Source organism: Aegilops tauschii, chromosome 4 (genome assembly GCF_002575655.3).
Source record: "Aegilops tauschii subsp. strangulata cultivar AL8/78 chromosome 4, Aet v6.0, whole genome shotgun sequence".
Lineage (NCBI taxonomy): Eukaryota > Viridiplantae > Streptophyta > Magnoliopsida > Poales > Poaceae > Aegilops > Aegilops tauschii.
Window position 1 is genome coordinate 445,967,514 of NC_053038.3, and position 18,933 is coordinate 445,986,446.

At 43.4% G+C, this 18,933-nt stretch overlaps 1 pseudogene; it reads right to left on the reverse strand.

Annotated features, from left to right (window-relative positions):
- Positions 1-1,537: 1,537 nt before the first annotated feature.
- Positions 1,538-18,933, reverse strand: part of LOC109741339 (ATPase 10, plasma membrane-type-like) — a 58,611-nt pseudogene continuing 41,215 nt past the window's right edge.

Below are 18,933 nucleotides of genomic sequence, written 5' to 3' on the forward strand. Positions count from 1 at the left end.
TCACGGGTTTTTTACACCACCGTTTGCGATTATGGCATCGCACAAAGTTTCATCGAAGGGTCTCTGATCGTAGTATCGCGTTAGCAGCAATCTGCAGTAGTGAATACAAAGATATCAAATCATGCATATAAGAATTCAGAGAAGATTCAAATCATATTCATAGATAAACTGATCATAAATCCACAATTCATCGGATCTCGACAAACACACCACAAAAGAATATTACATCGGATAGATCTCTAACAACATCGAGGAGAACATGGTATTGAGGATCAAAGAGAGAGAAGAAGCCATCTAGCTACTAGCTATATATGGACCCGTAGGTCTGTGGTAAACTACCCACGCTTCATCAGAAGGGCAATAGAGTTGATGTAGAAGCCCTCCGTGATCGAATCCCCCTCCGACAGGGTGCCAGAAAAGGTCCCTATATGGGATCTCATGGGTACAGAAGGTTACGGCGGCGAAAAAGTATTTTGGTGGACGCTTCTGGTCGTTTGGGAATATTTGGGAATTTATAGGCCAAGAATTAGGGTTGGAGGAGCTCCGAGCGGCCCTCCATCCCTCAGGGCGGGAACCCCTAAGGCGCGCCCCTGAGGCTTGTGCATTCCTTGGGGCTCCTCTGACTTCATCTCCAAGTCCTACATGTGTCTTCTGGTCCAAGAAAAATCATCATGAAAGTTTTATTCCGTTTGGACTCCATTTGATATTCCTTTTCTGTAAAACTCAAAAACAAGGAAAAAACAGAAACTGGCACTAGGCTCTGGGTTAATAAGTTAGTCCCAAAAATAATATAAAATGGCATATTAATGCATATAAAACATCCAAAACAGATAATATAATAGCTTGAAACAATCAAAAAATATAGATACGTTGGAGACGAATAAAACGTCATCGAGCTGAACATGTGCTGAATGCAGAGGTGCCGTACGTTCGGTACTTGATTGGGACGAATCATTAAGGTGTACGACGCATCAACTGCGTTGATAAATGCTTCCGCTTAGTGATCTACAAAGGTATGTAGATGCTCTCCCTCTCTCGTAGCTATACATTTCCATGGATAGATCTTGCGTGTGCGTAGATTTGTTTTTGTTTTCCATGCAATGTTCCCCAACACGGTGGCCCCGTTGGGCACCGTGGTGGCGTCGATGCATGGACGGACTGGCAAGGATGATGCAGATCTCTCTCCTGAAGATGGGTCAGCGGTTCAATGATGATGGCGGCGTCTAAAATGTGTGCATGTGGTGTATAGGTCTGCTGCACCAGTGGGTTCCGATACATTATGTGGATGGATCGGCGACGACACCAGTTTTAGATATGAGGAGTGAGAGCACTCCACATTATCGTGTTTTGTAGGTGTGAGTGGTGGCTTCGGGTGGCTTGATGTATGTTCTTGTTAGACCTATATTGAATAATAAATAAAGATGACCCTATGCATCGATTGATGCAGAGGCGGGGTCTTAATCATCTTTTCCCAAAAAATGTTACTAGGATTTTTTTGACGTGAAAAATCTTACTAGGATTACCTAGTAAGCAACTGTTATAGTGAACGGAGGCCCCTCTCGGCGAAGCTGTCCAGGACCCATTATGCCTTCTCGGCGACATTGTCCTTGTTCTAGCACAGGTTTGAGGATTTGTAAGACGACCACCATCACATCAGATGTTCTGAGTTAGTATTACTTGTCACTATAAATTATTAAGTCCCATTCTGATTTTTTTATTAATTTCCATGTTGTTAGATTACAGTCGGCAGCACTGATGATATACAAAAATGAACTTCTTCAGTAAAGGAGAGGGAGAACCTCCTTAGGAGCACCTTTGCTGACCCGGAACCAATTGCCGCCAAAATCAATGTATGTAATGACCATCATCTTGCCGGCCGGATTGAACGGGACAAAGTGAACTTCGGTGATGTTTGCACGTGCCTAAGAAAGAACAGGTAAACATTTGTGATTTTTTTGAAAGATCCAGAATGATGTTGGCTTTTCATGTTGATCACAGCAGGAAGCAATGGGGAAAAGAATACATGGTGGTGATCCTAAGATCTATAAGGAAAAAACAAGAGGCAACAAAAAACATAAAAAAGGGGGGAACTTGTTCTAAATCTCAGCCCATCAGCCGATCCTCTCTGGCGGCATTGCGAACGGGTGCAACAGACATGTTGCACCAGCCTCACACCAAAGGTCAATGCCCCGTCGTATCGCCTACAGAACCTCTTGGACAGAGGCCTCCTTGTTTCTGAAAGTGCACCGATTCTGCTCCATCCAAACCTCCCACAAGGCCAACATTGTGATGGACTTGATGCCCTTTCTATGCTCTGGTTTGGTGTTCTCCACAATCCTCAGGACCCGATCAACGGCTCCATGGGCGGTGCTGTCATCATTTGGCTTCAAAGCCTGACAGCCTGCCCAAGTGGACAAAGTGCTCCTGATTCTCCTTGTCAACGGGCATGACCAGAAGATGTGGTCAGCGGTCTCGAGGTTTTTGCAGCAAAACTAGGAGAAATAGGAGTTTGCACATCCTCGACGCTGAGGCCTATCATTGCACCATAGCCTGTTAAGTAGCATTAGCCAGTAGAAGATCTTCAACTTCCCCGGCACCCAGATCCTCTAGGTAAGCTGCCTCAAACTGGTGGTGTAGTTCGCTTGGAACTACACTGTGTATGTAGCAAAAGCGGAGTAGCAGCTGCTGGCTTCCAGGTTCCACCTGATCTCGTCATGTGTGTCCAGGCTGAGGCTGATTCTGCTGAGCGTATGAGCCTCACCATTGCCACACAGTCTCGGACAAGCTGATCCGTTTGCCCGTGCGCCAGGTCCATGATCCACGTGTCTCCCTGCAGGGCAGCAGCAACTATTCTGTTCTCTCTTCTAAAGTGTTTGTACAACATCGGAAACAACAGCTTCATGGTACCTGCTCCCAGCCAAGAGCAGGTCCAGAACCTTGGAGTTCGGCCATTCCCAAGTGTCACCGATGTCACTGTGCTGAAGAAGGTTTTGTCAGTCGCTGAGCATGGGACATCCATGCCGACCGATGGCTTGTTCGGGTGTTTCTAAGCCAGCCACATCCATCTTTGCCAGAGTGCACGGCCAAACCGTTCGAGGTCCAATATGTCGAGCCCTCCCTTGTCGGGAGGGGAACACACCTTAGTCCAGTGTACTTTACACTTTCCACCAGTAAGCTCTTCTTCCTGTGCTCAAAGGAAACGCCGCCTTACTTTGTCGATTTCTTTGAAAAAAATCTTTGGCATACGAAGCACAGTCATGGAAAAAGGTTGGGATGGCACTTAGTACAACTCTGACCAATATCCATCACCCTGTTGTACTCAACAGTCTACCCTTCCAACCGGCCAGCCTTACCCTGATGCGATCTAACACAAATTGAAGGTGCACTGGCCTAGTTCTAGTCAGTGTCAGTGGTAGGCCTAGATATTTGAGTGGAAAGGTGAAAGTGCAACTATCCCTAGGTGGTTTTGGCAATTCCTAACAACATATAGCTCATTGAACTAATGCTATTTCAAGATGATCATTTCAGAAAGTTCAATGATTGGCATGGCATGGAGCAGGAATGTGGACCCCTCAAAATGCTAAGGACACATATTGGCTCAAGCTCAAGACTCCTCATTTTCATTTTAGTGATCCAAGATCACATTGAGTCCATAGGAAACGCCAATACTATTAAAAGGGGATGAGGTGTTGCTTAATGGCTTGCTTGCTCAAAATGCTTAGTGATATGCTCCAAAAGCCCTCGACCACTTTCTCATATCCACATATGTCCCAAACCAAAAGTCAAACTCGGCCCTACCGATTTGATCTATCCGCTCCACCGAGTTCATTTGACATAGCCACTGCCAGAAACCCCAGTCACTTCGGTCTCACCGATAGGGATCTCGGTCTCACCGGATGGGATTGCAAACTCTCTGTTTCCTTTCGTAACGTTTTGGTCCAACCGAAATGAGCAATCGGTCCCACCGAGTTCGCAATGCAAACTCTCTGTTTCCCTTTCGTAATGTTCGGTCTCACCGAAATGAGTGAATCGATCCCACAGAGTTTGCCTGACCAACTCTCTGTTTGCCTATTACAGAAATCGGGCCTACCGAGTTTATGTGATCGGTCTCACCGAGATTACGTTATGCCCTAACCCTAATGAAATTTGTCCCACCGAGTAGACATGTCGGTCCCACCGAAAAGCCTAACATTCACATTTTGAACTGAATCGGTTTGACCGAGTTTTATGATTCGATCCCACCGAGTTTGGTAAATTGTGTGTAACGGTTAGATTTTGTGTGGAGGCTATAAATACCCCTCCACCCACTAGTAGAAAAAGGGCCATTTGTCCTAGTTCGTAAGGCCCATCTATCCCGGTTGTTGAACCGGTACTAAAGGGTCGTTACTAAAGCCCTAGGCCTTTACTCCCGGTTCTTACACGAACCGGGACAGATGGACCTCCACGTGGCCGCTGCGGCGAGCCCAGGCAGGAGGGCCTTTAGTCCCGGTTGGTGGCACCAACCGGGACCAAAAGGCATCCACGCGTCAGCTGTTCAGGGGCTAGGGTTTTTGTTTTTTTTTCTAAAAGGAGGGGGATTTGGGGGTTTTGTATGGTTAATTAAGGTGTTTCATATATTGAGGTAGCTAATTAATTAATAGAGAGAAGTGTCCTCTCTTATCTCCATGCTTGGTCGATGCTACGTACTATACGTATAGAGAGGCCCTCGACATGCTAGCTAGTAAGCAAATGAAGGAAACCATTTAGTACAGAAGTTCATCATGAACATATGCATACACCTCTCTTTCTCCGAGAGATTGGGCGAACAACAAGTTTTCATATATCTATCCGACGCTACTGGCTACATATATACAATATTAAGATCTCTTACAATATAACCCCCTAATTATATATGTAATCAGCTTCAACATGGTATTCTCCGGCTTTATTGATGACGTGGTCAAGAAAGAATCTCGTCAATTCCTCTTGAATTGCTTTCATGCGATCTCCTGGTAGGAGTTCATTCCGCATCTGCCACTTCTAATTTGAAGAAGGGGTTAATACATATATATGAATGAAACTCAACAGAAATGATGGTGTAATAAAATGAAATTGTGAATATTATTGCTTACGCACATCAAATTGTCTTTTAGAGTAGCCCTGCTTATTTTTGCAAGTCGCGTTGTAGATGAACTCGCACACGTAGTATCCACAGTGATCATTTCCTTGTTCCTGCCACAAGCACTTTACGAGAAATAGAGGTCAATCAAACTGATAATGAAGCATTATAAATGGCATTCATGAAAGTAGCTAGAATCAACGGGAGATGCGCGGAAGTAGCTAGCTAGTAGTACTTACTTTCGGGTATGTATATCGCAGCTCCCTCGGCAGTCCCGGAGCTTCTGCGGTGAACTTTTTCCAAACCCTGCAAGACAAAGAAAATAATTATTACTTGAGATATCAAGAAATGAACAAAAAGTTGCCGATATGGTGCGATAATGATTGATTGAACTTACTTGTTGAGAATTTTAGTCATGTCCGCATAGGTCTCGGGATCTTTTCGTCTCGAGTCTAAGATGATTACTAGTCCCTGCTCAAGCTTAATCTCCAGGAGAATATAGTGGAAGCTGCGCACGCATGCATAAATCATCAATTAATTACATTACTATAACCTCGAGTAATAAGGGAAACCGAATATGCACAAGACAGTAACACACACTTGAAGTTGTAAGGAAAGAGTATTTTATCTTTGTTTTGATTTATTACCAACGATTTGAGCAAGTTGGCCTCGGCTTCTTTGGCATTCTTTTTAACCGTAAATTCATCTATGAGATTTGTGTTAATGAACCCAATATCATACTTTTCTGCTTTTCTGCACTCGACGATCTTCAATCTGCATAATATAGGATGATTAGCGACGATATCGAAAGACACCTTGAGCGGGGGGCACGATTGGTTCGCTTGTTCGCCGAGCTGGGCAATTTTTTTCCCAGCTCGTCATTCTGCTAACCTTCGATCACTGATAGTACTTCTCGACCGCTCCGCTTTGATATATATACCTTTTCAGTAATGTGCTCATAGTTGTTTTTCGGCGAAGACTTTGGTGGTTTCTTCAGGGCATCGATAGTGCGCTTTGCTTTCACCGGATCTATCTTCTCCTCCGGAGGTGGATGTTTCTTTGCTTTCACCCCTTCAAAGAAGTCCTTCACTTCGGTTTCCACGATCATCGCGGTTTCCTCCACGGTCCTCTCGTATGGTAACTTCTCCAGAGGCATGAGAGATGGACCGAATCTGTATTGCCTCCCGCCTCTGGCTGTACTGCTAGACGCCGGAGCAGACGGAGCGGCTACGGCTGTATTCTTTCCTTGCTTACGAGGCGGAGGAGAAGGTTGATGAGCTCCTTCCTCCATAGGCATGGAGTCTTCGGAGAAGAACCTAGCCGAGTCTCCCCTTCACCGGTAGGGTGGTCAAGCTCGAGGTCCTCAAATCCCTCCGTTATTTCGTCCACCGTCACCCTAGCATATCCTTCTAGAATCGGACGGCAGTGAAAAGTTGCGCCGGGTTCAGGAGGTCGAACAGAGCTGAAAGCCGCCTTGACTTTGAAGTTCTGCCATTGCGTCATAAGGTGGCAATGTTGAGACTCCGTGATAGCATCCACAGGGTAGCTAGCAGGAGCCGTCAAGACATGCTCCAGCTGAAGCAGCTCGGTGGAAGCCACGCTGCTTCTCCGCTGAGATGGCGGGGTAGCTTCGGCAGGTCGCTTGTTGCGAACTGCGTCTCGTTCCTCTAGCGCTTGTACCCTTTCGTTCAGCTTCTGCAGTTGGGCGTGCTCCACTTTCTTCCTCCTCTCCTGGCATTTGTAACCGCCTGCGTCCGGAAACCCAGCCTTCCATGGAACGGAGCCTGGCATGCCTCGTGTCCGTCCAGGTTGCTCAGGATTCCCGAGGGCCATTGTGAGCTCGTCGTTCTCTCTGTCTGGAACGACCGTCCCTTGTTGCGCTGCATCGATATACTCCTGAAGCTTCGTGACGGGTATTCGCAGTTGCTCGTTCGTCCAAACGCACTTCCCTGATACAGGATCCAAGGTTCCACCAACCCCGAAGAACCAAGTCCGGCAACGGTATGGCCAATTCAATGTTTCTGGTTCAACCCCTTTATGAAGCAGGTCATTCTCAGCCTTGGCCCAGAGGTAGCCACCTGACCCCATGCGATGGTGAAGCTGCTTCTTCGCAGCATTTTTCTTGTTTGTCGCTGACATCCTCTTACTCTTGTCTGATGTCTTGTGGGCCACAAATGTGGGCCAATGATCTCTAATCTTCTCATACCGGCCGGTGAATTCTGGTGTCTTTTCTTGGTCGACAAACGATGTTTTCAGCTCATTCTTCCACCTCCTGAATAGTTCTGCCATCTTCTTAAGAGCATGAGACTTGATCAATTGCTCTTTAACTGGCTTCTCCGGATCCTCCTCTGGTGGTAGGGTGAAATTTGCCTTCAGCGCAGTCCAAAGATCATCTTTCTGCATATCAGAGACATAAGACACCTCAGGGTCTTCCTTCTTAGGCTTAAACCAGTGGTGGATGCTGATCGGGATCTTGTCCCTAACAAGAACCCCGCACTGAGCAGAAAATGCTTCCTTGGTCCGGATGGGTTCAATCGGTTGGCCATCGCGCATGATTGCTGTGATCTCAAACCTTTCATCCGAGCGCAACTTTTTCTTCGGGCCTCGTCTCCTTACCGAAGTTGTGCTCGATCCGGAGGGCTAGAAAAAAGAAGACGGTAGTTAATTAATATGTGTACATACCAAAACAATGAATGCATCAATTAGCTAGTCAGCACATGCTTAATTAATATATATACCTGGCCGGACTTTGTTCGGTCACCGGAGCCGTCATCACCGTCTCCTTCTTGCACCGGCATTCGGTCACCAGAGCCATCATAATCATGTCTTTCCTCCTCCATTGTTCGATCACCATAGCCTGCTTCTTCACTCTGTTCTTCCAGACCATCATTGTCGTTAAGATACAACAAGACATCACCTCCGGCTAAGATTATGTCCCCCAACACCTCTTATGTTGCCTCGTCTCGTCCGTGCTCCATTGTTTCTGCAAATATTACAACATGGCAATTATTATACAAACATGACAACAGGTGGATATATTAGTGGCAAACGTAGACCTAGCTACCTAACCAGAACAAGGAATCATATTAGTGGCCTCGACGCTTCTCCCGGCGGTTTGGGGTGGCCTCGGCAACGCTTCAAGGGTGCGGGGTGGCCTCGACGACAACGCTCTTTTAACTTGGTAAATTTGGGTGGCCTCGGCAACGCTTCAAGGGTTCATATGCAAAAGCCATAGATTTCTTCAATACTTTGACACTAGCTAGGCAACCTCTCGACCCCTCGGCCCCTCGACGACCCTCAAACCCTCGGCCCCTCGATGACCCTCGAACCCTCGGCGACCCTCGACCCTCTACCCTAGCTAGTTCCCGACCCTTGCCCCCTCGAACCCTCGTCGACCCCCTCCCCCCTCATGTCAAAGTTATCGGGGAGGGGGTATATCGACCCCCCCTCATGTTAAAGTTATCGAGGAGGGGGTATATCGACAATGACATACCCGATAAAAAATAAGAAGACGAAGAAGAAAAAAAGAGGAGAAGAAGAAAGGAATAGAGGAGAAGATCGAAGAAAAAAAGAAGAAAAAAAGAGGAGAAGAAGAAAGGAATAGAGGAGAAGAAGAAAAAATAGAAAATAAGAAAAAATAGAATATTTTCTATTTTTTCTTCTTCTCCTCTATTCCTTTCTTCTCCTCTTCTTTTTCTTCTTTTTCCCTCTTCTTATTTATTTCTCCTCTTCTTCCTCTCCTCTTCTTCTCCTTTCTTCCTCTTCTTATTTTCCTTTTCCTCTCCTTTTTCTTCTTCTTCCTTCTTAATATCACTTAGCAACTTTCGCGACTATAGGGGGGTGCTCCCGTGGTCTAAAATCGGTCTATGCACGATAGAAAATTCTGAAAAAAATACATCTATGATCCCTCATACACACATACATACATACAAAAAATACATCTAAAAAAGAGAAGAAGAAGAAAAAAAGAGGAGAAGAAGAAGAAAAAAAAAATATAAGAAAAAAAGAGGAGAAGAAGAAAAAAATAGAAATTTTCTATTTTTTTCTTCTTCTCCTCTATTCCTTCTTATTCTCCTTTTTTTTCTTCTACTTCCTCTTCTTGTTTTTTTCTCCTCTTCTTCTCCTTCTTCTTCTCCTTCTTCCTTCTTCCTCTTTTCTTCTTTTTCCTTATTTTCCTTCTTCCTCGATGACCCTAACCCTAAATAGTACAACTTCCTCGACGTCCCCGCCTCTCTGATGAACAAAAATAATCTATGAATAAAAAACAACATATTCTATGAACAAAAAAATTATATTTCATCCACATCCATTGATACATCATATATATGATCATCTATGAACAAAAAAACATAATATTCTATAAAAACAATATCATATATATGAACCAAAACAATTATGATAACAAGCATATATATCATCATATATATGAAAAAAAAACAAGCATATATATGAAAAAAATTGCAGGGAGGGCGCCGGCTGGACCAAGGTGAGGAGGGGCGCGGGGTCGGCGGCGAGGACGGCGACGGGGCAGGGGGCGCGCGCTCGTGGTAGGGGGCGACGGCGACGAAGGGGGCGGGGCAGGGCGACGGCGACGACGGGGGCGGGCCGCGGCGGCGCGCGTCGGGGCAGGGCCGGCGAGCGGCGACGGCGTCGGGTGAGGGGCGCGAGCGACGGCGAGGGCGCGGGCGCGGGCGACGGCGAGGGCGAGGGCACGGGCGACGGCGTCGGGCGAGGGGCGCGTGCGACGGCGAGGGCGCGGGCGATGGCGACGACGGGCACGGGCGACGGCGACGGTGACGGCGGGGTCGGCGTGCGGCATCGGGGCAGCCTGGCGGCGTCGATGTCGTCGGCATCGTCGGGGCAGCAACTGCGAGATGAGAATTGAAAATTTCCTAAGTGTCATATTATATAGCTAAGCCTTTAGTCCCGGTTGGTGCCACGAACTGGGACTAAAGGTGGGCATTAGTCCCGGTTGGTGCCACCAACCGGGACCAAAGGTCTCCTTTCAGCAGCCCAAAGGGCGGGAAACAGGGACCTTTGGTCCTGGTTGGTGGCACCAACTGGGAATAAAGGGGGGCATTGGTCCTGGTTGGTGCCACGAACCGGGACCAATGCACCCCTTTCGTCCCGGTTGGTGCCACCAACCAGGACCAAAGGCCTTGTGCTGGCGCGGTGCGGTGGGAAGTTTTGTCCTACCTCGCTAGCTGAGAGAGCTCAGCACCTGTTTATAAGCTCTGTTGTGGCTCAGGTGCTGAGCTCCTCTCTAATATGCACGCAGTACTTGCCTACCCTTGTCACTGCCTTGTTGGGCCTATTGGGCCTGCGGACCTGCATCCTGGCCCATGTACAGATGGGTTTCTAGTCGTATGCAGGCTGTGTGGCCATTAGGCGGCATTTTTTTATTTTTCTAGTATTTTTTTTGTTTTTTGAATCATTTATTTTCTTTTGATTTTTGCTTTATTTTTTTATTCTTTTTGCTTTTAGGTCAGAATAATTATAAACTTTCTGTTACTGCCATTAGTTTCCAAATTTAAATAGCTTAAATTTTAATTCTTTAAAATTTGTGTAAATCACTAGTTTGTGAATAACTTCACTATAAAAATATATTTTGATTGATTCTTTTTCCTGCTATTTAATATTACTGTGTTTTATCATTATATTCAAAAACAGATTTTGTTATTTTAGTTTCTATCAAAAAATTCTTTATGAAAATTCTTTTTGCTACTAAAGTTTCTAACAAAAAATTCTTTATGATAATTCTTTCTGCTTTTCATGTTTTGAACATAAAATACTTTGATAATTTTAGTTGCATAAATTTTATATAATTTTAGTTTAAAAAATATTAGAGGTTTATAAAAGCTTTTTAGTTGATTCCTTTTCCTATTTGAGTTTTATAAAAGTTTTTTAGTTGATTTTCTTTTTGCTATTAAAGAATATTATAGCTTTGTTTTAGTTGATCATAACAGAATATTTTAATTGATTATTTTTAGTTCATTCTTTTAGATATTAGTTCATTTTTTTGAAGTATCAGGGTTTCATACGGGGACTCGTCTGTTACAAAGGGATTTCATTTTTTTGAACTTATTTGAACTCCAGACTTTTTGTGTGTTCAAAATGCACCATTCAAAGCCACATCATCAATTTTCAACCCTTTCTGACTTCATTTGTTATTTTTCATGCATTTACTGATTTTTTTAGCTATAAGACCCTGAAATTGAAAAGCATTTCAAATGAACTCTGAAAAGATTGAAAGTTGGCATGATATCATCATTTCACCCACATATCATGTGCTAAAAAGTTGAGAGGGTTATGGGAAAAACTGGATGCACTTCGTGTACAAAATGGACAATCTCTTTTGAAGTATCAGGGTTTCATACGGAAATTCATCTGTTACAAAGGGATTTCATTTTTTTGAACTTATTTGAACTCCAAATTTTTTGTGTGTTCAGAATGCACCATTCAAAGCCACATCATCAATTTTCAACCCTTTCTGACTTCATTTGTTATTTTTCATGCATTTACTGATATTTTTTTAGCTATAAGACCCTGAAATTGAAAAGCATTTCAAATGAACTCTGAAAAGGTTGAAAGTTGGCATGGTATCATCATTTCACCCACATAGCATGTGCTAAAAAGTTGAGAGGGTTATGGGAAAAACTGCATGCACTTCATGTACAACATGGACAATCTCTTTTGAAGTATGACGGTTTCATACGGAAACTCATCTGTTACAAAGGGATTTCATTTTTTTTGAACTTATTTGAACTCCAGACTTTTTGTGTGTTAAAAATGCACCATTCAAAGCCACATCATCAATTTTCAACCCTTTCTGACTTCATTTGTTATTTTTCCATTTATTTATTTATTTAGCTATAAGACCCTGAAATTGAAAAGCATTTCAAATGAACTCTGAAAAGGTCGAAAGTTGGCATGGTATCATCATTTCACCCACATAGCATGTTCTAAAAAGTTGAAAGGGTTATGGGGAAAACTGGATGCACTTCGTGTACAAAATGGATAATCTCTTTTGAAGCATCAGGGTTTCATACGGAAACTCATCTGTTATAAAGGGATTTCATTTTTTTGAACTTATTTGAACTCCGGACTTTTTGTGTGTTCAAAATGCACCATTCAAAGCCACATCATCAATTTTCAGCCCTTTCTGACTTCATTTGTTATCTTTCATGCATTTACTGATTTTTTAGCTATAAGACCCTGAAATTGAAAAGCATTTCAAATGAACTCTGAAAAGGTTGAAAGTTGGCATGGTATCATCATTTCACCCACATAGCATGTGCTAATAAGTTGAGAGGGTTATGGGAAAAACTGGATGCACTTTGTGTATAAAATGGACAATTTGTTTGTAAGTATCAGGGTTTCATACGGAAACTCATCTGTTACAAAGGGATTTCTTTTTTTAATTTATTTGAACTCCAGACTTTTTGTGTGTTCAAAATGCACCATTCAAAGCCACATCATCAATTTTCAACCCTTGTTGACTTCATTTGTTATTTTTTATGCATTTACGGTTTTTTTAGCTATAAGACCCTGAAATTGAAAAGCATTTCAAATGAACTCTGAAAAGGTTGAAAGTTCGAATGGTATCATCATTTCACCCACATAGCATGTGCGAAAAGTTGAGAGGGTTATGGGAAAAACTGGATGCACTTCGTGTACAAAATGGACAATCTCTTTTCAAGTATCAAGGTTTCATATGGAAACTCATCTGTTACAAAGGGATTTCATTTTTTTGAACTTATTTGAACTCCAGACTTTTTGTGTGTTCAAAATGCACCACTGAAAGCCACATCATCATTTTTCAACCCTTTCTGACTTCATTTGTTATTTTTCATGCATTTACTGATTTTTTTAGCTATAAGACCCTGAAATTGAAAAGCATTTCAAATGAACTCTGAAAAGGTTGAAAGTTGGCATGGTATCATCATTTCACCCACATAGCATGTGCTAAAAAGTTGAGAGGGTTATGGGAAGAACTGGATGCACTTCGTGTACAAAATGGACAATCTCTTTCGAAGTATCAAGGTTTCATACGGAAACTCATCTGTTACAAAGGGATTTCATTTTTTTGAACTTATTTGAACTCCAGAATTTTTGTGTGTTCAAAATGCACCACTCAAAACCTTAATTATGTGTGTCAAAAACCATTACAGATTCACATGGATAGATAAGTGACCAAATTAATAGTAGTTCATCATCACATTTAAACCAAAGTACATACATAGTTCAAATTGAACAACATATAGCTCTCCAGAGCATCTAGTTAAACCATACATTGAAACTATGTAAAACCTTTCAATGCAACAACAAATGCGATCATAATCACAACCAAGGTAAAAATTGATCCAACGACATAATGATACCAAGCCTCGGTATGAATGGCATATTTTCTAATCTTTCTAATCTTCAACCGCATTGCATCCATATTGATCTTGTGATCATCGTTGACATCCGCAACATGCAACTCCAATATCATCTTCTCCTCCTCAATTTTTTTATTTTTTCCTTCAAGTAATTGTTTTCTTCTTCAACTAAATTTAACCTCTCGACAATAGGGTCGGTTGGAATTTCCGGTTCAACCACCTCTTAGATAAATAAAATCTATGTCACGTTGGTTGGCATAATTGTCATAAACATTAAATGAACCAAATAGTTATAAAAAGATAATATATACCACATCCAAATCATAGACAGGACGAGGACCGACGGGGGCGGATACCAAAACCATCGCACTATATAATAACAAGGAATAATAAAAGTAAGAAAATTAGACAAGTATCTATCTGAAGTAAGAATTTTTTCTTTCAGAAAGAAGATAAGAACAAGAGGCTCACCATGGTGGTGCCAGCGACGAGATCGGTGCGGGCGATCGACGGCGGCCAGAAAAAACAGAGCACTATGGAGTGCTCTACTGCGGCGATGGGGTATATATAGGCAACTCATTTGTCCCGGTTCGTGGCTGGAACCGGGACTAAAGCTCCCCCTTCTGTCCCGGTTCGAGCCACGAACCGGGACCAATGTATGTGGGCCAGGAGCGAGGCCCATTGGTCCTGGTTTGTGCCTAGAACCGGGACAAATGGGTCCAGACGAACCGGGACCAATGCCCACGAGGCCCCGGCCGGCCCCCTGGGCTCACGAACCGGGACGAATTGCCCCCCATGGGTCCCGGTTCGTGCAGAACTGGGACTAATGGGATGTCCATGCCCGAACCAAAGCCCTGTTTTCTACTAGTGACCCACTCTTCATTCGTGGAGAGACCCATCAGAATGTGCCTACACTTCCAGCATACATTTTCTGAGAGAGAACCACCCACTCATGTGTTGAGACCAAGATATTCCATTCCAACCACTAGAATCTAGAGCTCTAGCCTTCCCCAAGTTGCTTTCCACTCAAATCATCTTTCCACCAAATCCAAATCGGTGAGAGAGTGTTGAGTGTTGGGGAGACTATCATTTGAAACACAAGAGCAAGGAGTTCATCATCAACACACCATCTATTACCTTTTGGAGAGTGGTGTCTCCTAGATTGGTTAGGTGTCACTTGGGAGCCTCCGACAAGATTGTGGAGTTGAACCAAGGAGTTTGTACGGGCAAGGAGATCGCCTACTTCGTGAAGATCTACCCTAGTGAGGCAAGTCCTTCATGGGCGATGGCCATGGTGGTATAGACAAGGTTGCTTCTTCGTGGACCCTTCGTGGGTGCAGCCCTCCGTGGACTCGCGCAACCGTTACCCTTCGTGGGTTGAAGTCTCCATCAACGTGGATGTACGATAGCACCACCTATCGGGACCACGCCAAAAATCTCCGTGGCTACATTGCGTTTGCTCCCTTCAAACTCCTCCCTTTACCTTCACATGCAAATGTTTTACATTCCGCAGCTATACTCTTAGATTTGCATGTGTAGGATGATTTGTTGACTTGTGCCAAGTTGCTAAAATCAGCCAAGACTTCAAATTGGGAAAAGGCTATTTATTTGGTCAAGTGGTCTAATCACCCCCCCCCCTCTAGACATACTTTCGATCCTACAAGTCGTATTAGATCTTTGGTCTCCATTTGCCTTGATTTCCATAGCTTTTGGTGATCATATCCTTGGTTTCACAACCTACGAGAGTATGGCGTCTAGCGAGGGAAATTACCACCGTAGAGGTCCTTACTTTGATGGTACAAATTTTGCTAGTTGGAAGCATAAGATGAAAATGCATATTCTTGGACATAACCCCATTATTTTGTCTATTGTGTGTATTGGCTTGCAAGGATAATTCTTTGATGGGAGAGAACCGAACCGTGAAGCTACCGCGGAAGAGTTGAAGATGTTGCAATACAATGCTCACGCTTGTGATATCCTCTTCAATGGATTGTGCCCCGAAGAATTCAACAAAATCAGTCGTCTTGAGAATGAAAAGGAAATTTGGGATACTTTGATTGATATGCACGAGGGTACCGACTCTGTCAACAAATCCAAATTGGATGTGCTTCAAAGTCAGCTTGACAAGTTCAAAATGAAGGATGGTAAGGTGTCGCTGAAATGTACTCTAGGCTTGCTCTCATCACAAATGAGATTGCCGGCTTAGGAAGTGAAGAGATGACCGGTAGATTCATCATCAAGAAGATCCTAAGAGCCTTGGATGGAAAATATGATACCGTGTGCACATTGATCCAAATGATGCCCAATTACAAAGATCTTAAGCCAACTGAAGTCATTGGAAGAATTGTTGCTCATGAGATGTCACTCAAGGATAAGGAAGAGCTTCACAACAAGTCAAGTGGTGCTTACAAACCTTCATGTGATGCTCCTACATCATCAAGTGAGAAACAAACCTTCAATGAGGAATTGAGCCTAATGTTAAGAACTTCAACAAGTTTTACAAGAGTAGAAGCAAAGAAAGAAGTTCCAAGTCAAGGTCCTACAATGACAAAAGATCTTTGAGCCGTGACTGTAATTGCTACAATTGTGGAAGACCCGAACACTACTCCAATGAGTGTACAACCCCCTACAAAAGAAGAGAAGATTCACCCAAAAGGAGAAGTAGAAGAGAAGAATCACCACCAAGAGAGAGGAGGAGTAGAGATGATCATTATGAACGAAGAACATCTCGCAGAAGCAAGGATTCGGAAAGGAAGGACAAATGAAGAAAGCGCTACACAAAACGAAGACATCAAGCTCATGTTGGTGAATGGGTATCCGACTCCGACTCCGACCATCACTCCGAAAGAAGTTATCACTCTGACTCTGAATATACTCAAGATGAAGGTGGTGCCGGTCTAGCACTTGTGTCAACCAACTCCTATGACATATTTGACCCACCAAATGAAGGAATTGGAAGATGCTTCATGGCTAAAGGCCCAAAGGTATCACACCCCGAGTATGTTGATTTCAATAGTGATGAAGATGATTTCCTAGGTGATGATGATTTACTTGTTGACAACTCTAGTGATGAAAACTATGATGAACTTGCTATTAATCATGCTAGTCAAGATAAAACGAATGATGATGATAAGAAGGAGATTGAGCGTCTAACTAAAGAATTAAACACTCTTAAGTTAGCTCATGAAACTACCTTGGAAGATCATCGAGAACTTTTAAAGACTCATGAGAAGCTATGCTTTGAAAAGCTCAACCTTGAGCAAGAGCATGGGTTCTTAAAGGCAATCAATGATGATCTTTGCAAGAAAAGTTCTTCTTACATTGCCAAGCGTTTACTCTTGTCTACTTATATGCCACAAGTTAAATCTAGTAACAAGAGCAAGAAAGATTCTTCTTCTAGTAGTAACAATAATCATGTTAAATCCAATGTTCTTGCTTCTAGTAGTTCTCTTGATTCCACTAATGATTCTCTTAGCCAACTTACACTTGAGCAAGAAAATAGCTTATTGAAGGGAATTATAGAGAAAGGTGTTTACAAGAGCCTTGCCGGGAGTAAGCAATTTCAGGAAATTGTACGCAAGCAAGGAAGGCACCGGAAGAATTAAGGTGTTGGTTTTGAATGAAAGTTCAATGCCAATGGAGTTGAGTGGGAAGAAGATCAATACCCTAAGACAAAGTTTGTTCCTCAACAAGAGAAGTATGATCCTACTTCTTTTCAAGGGACACAAGCTCAAGATGATCTTCCACCACATGATCACAAGCAAAAGGGCAAGGACAAGCTTCAAGAGGAGATTGATGCATTTGAAGAAGCTCCTAAGGCCTTGGTCAAGTGGGTTCCAAGACTACATCAAGTTCTACTTCATCAAGTACAACTACAACTCCAAGGATTCCCATCAAGATGATGTGGATCCCGAATAAGAAGAACTAGAGAGTTCTTGAGGGTGACTCCGCCAACATACTTCAGTCATATCATCTTGGCAAGGACAAGTGCAAAAAACTTCCACATCTTGCACTAGTTCAAGGAGTCACAAACCCTCTTGTTGGTAAGATAAGGGACAAGGTAACCTAATGCTTTCATGGACATCATCTTGTGTGAACATCACTCTATGTCTATGGATATCCTTGTTTGTTCCTTGTGGGACTAACCCATGTAGGTATTGAAAGTGCAACTCACTCCAATGGATTGCTCCAAATGATCTACATCAACATTGAGCATCCACATCTTCAACATCTACATGGAGTCATCATCGACAAAACCCAAGGTTAGTTCATCCCTCTTATGGGGGATATCACATCTAAGGGGAGCTTTACTCTAACAATTGAGCTAAAGCAACTCTAATGGTGTGAACGCAACAATGCTTTATGTAAAAGTGGTAACCCCACTTGTGCTTAAATGATGAGTATGACCTATGATCAAATGTTCTCATTTGACTCCTAAGTCAATATACTCATATATAGATGACCTAGTCATCGCCAATTGCTTGATAGATGCTAGAGTGTTTGTGCATGCTTTGCCACATATTTCATTTGCCATTTTGTTGTGTGAGCATGTTGATTGCATATTTTACTCATTCGAGGACATCCATTTGTTTCTTTGATTGTTTGGCTTTTCTTCTTTTGCCAAATGGATGGACAAGAATGCCTAAGAACTTCCTCTAGCTATCTATGCTTTTCTCGTCTCAAACTCTATTCATGCTACATCACAAAGTTTGATCAAGTCAGATTCGAACCACTTTGTGTCAGGAGAACTCGGAGTCCCCGATTCGTCATAGACTTAAACTTCCAAAACCTCTTTGTGCATTTCGGTCTGACCGATCCATCCATTTCGGTCACACCGAGTTCACTGAGTTGATCTAGGTTTTCAATCTCGGTGCAACCGATTAGAACTTTTCGGTCACACCGAGTTGCAGTAAACGCTTGCGATTCTGCATCTCGGTGCCACCCGAGTTGTTCCACTTGCTCACACCGACAGTGTCAGGATATATATACCGACATGTGAGGTTTTGGAAATTTTCTTCAAACCCCTTCATCCCGCGGGTGTCCTGCTCTGCCGCCTCGGGTCTCCGGATCGTCCTCTCGTCGCCAGCGACCTCCCGCCATTGGTCTCTGTCGCCGTCAACGGATTTCAAAGCTACCGTTGCCGCCGTAGCGAACTCACCGCCGAACTAGGGTATGAGTTCGACCCCTTGTGCATTCTTTTTACCTCCGATTCTGAGCACAAGGTCAATGCCATGTTCTTTACCACGTATGAGATCAAACTATCCAGAGAAAACCTCCATTAGATTAGGTTTGATTAGAAAATTTAGGGTTAGGTTTCCGCCGAACTCATCTCGGACCGACCGAGTTGTAGAAATCGGTCTCACCGATTTGGCTTAGGCCATTGCACTTGCACTTTTCGGTCTGATCGAAAGTTGCAAATCGGTGCAACCGAGTTCAACTCTCTGTGAAACCCTA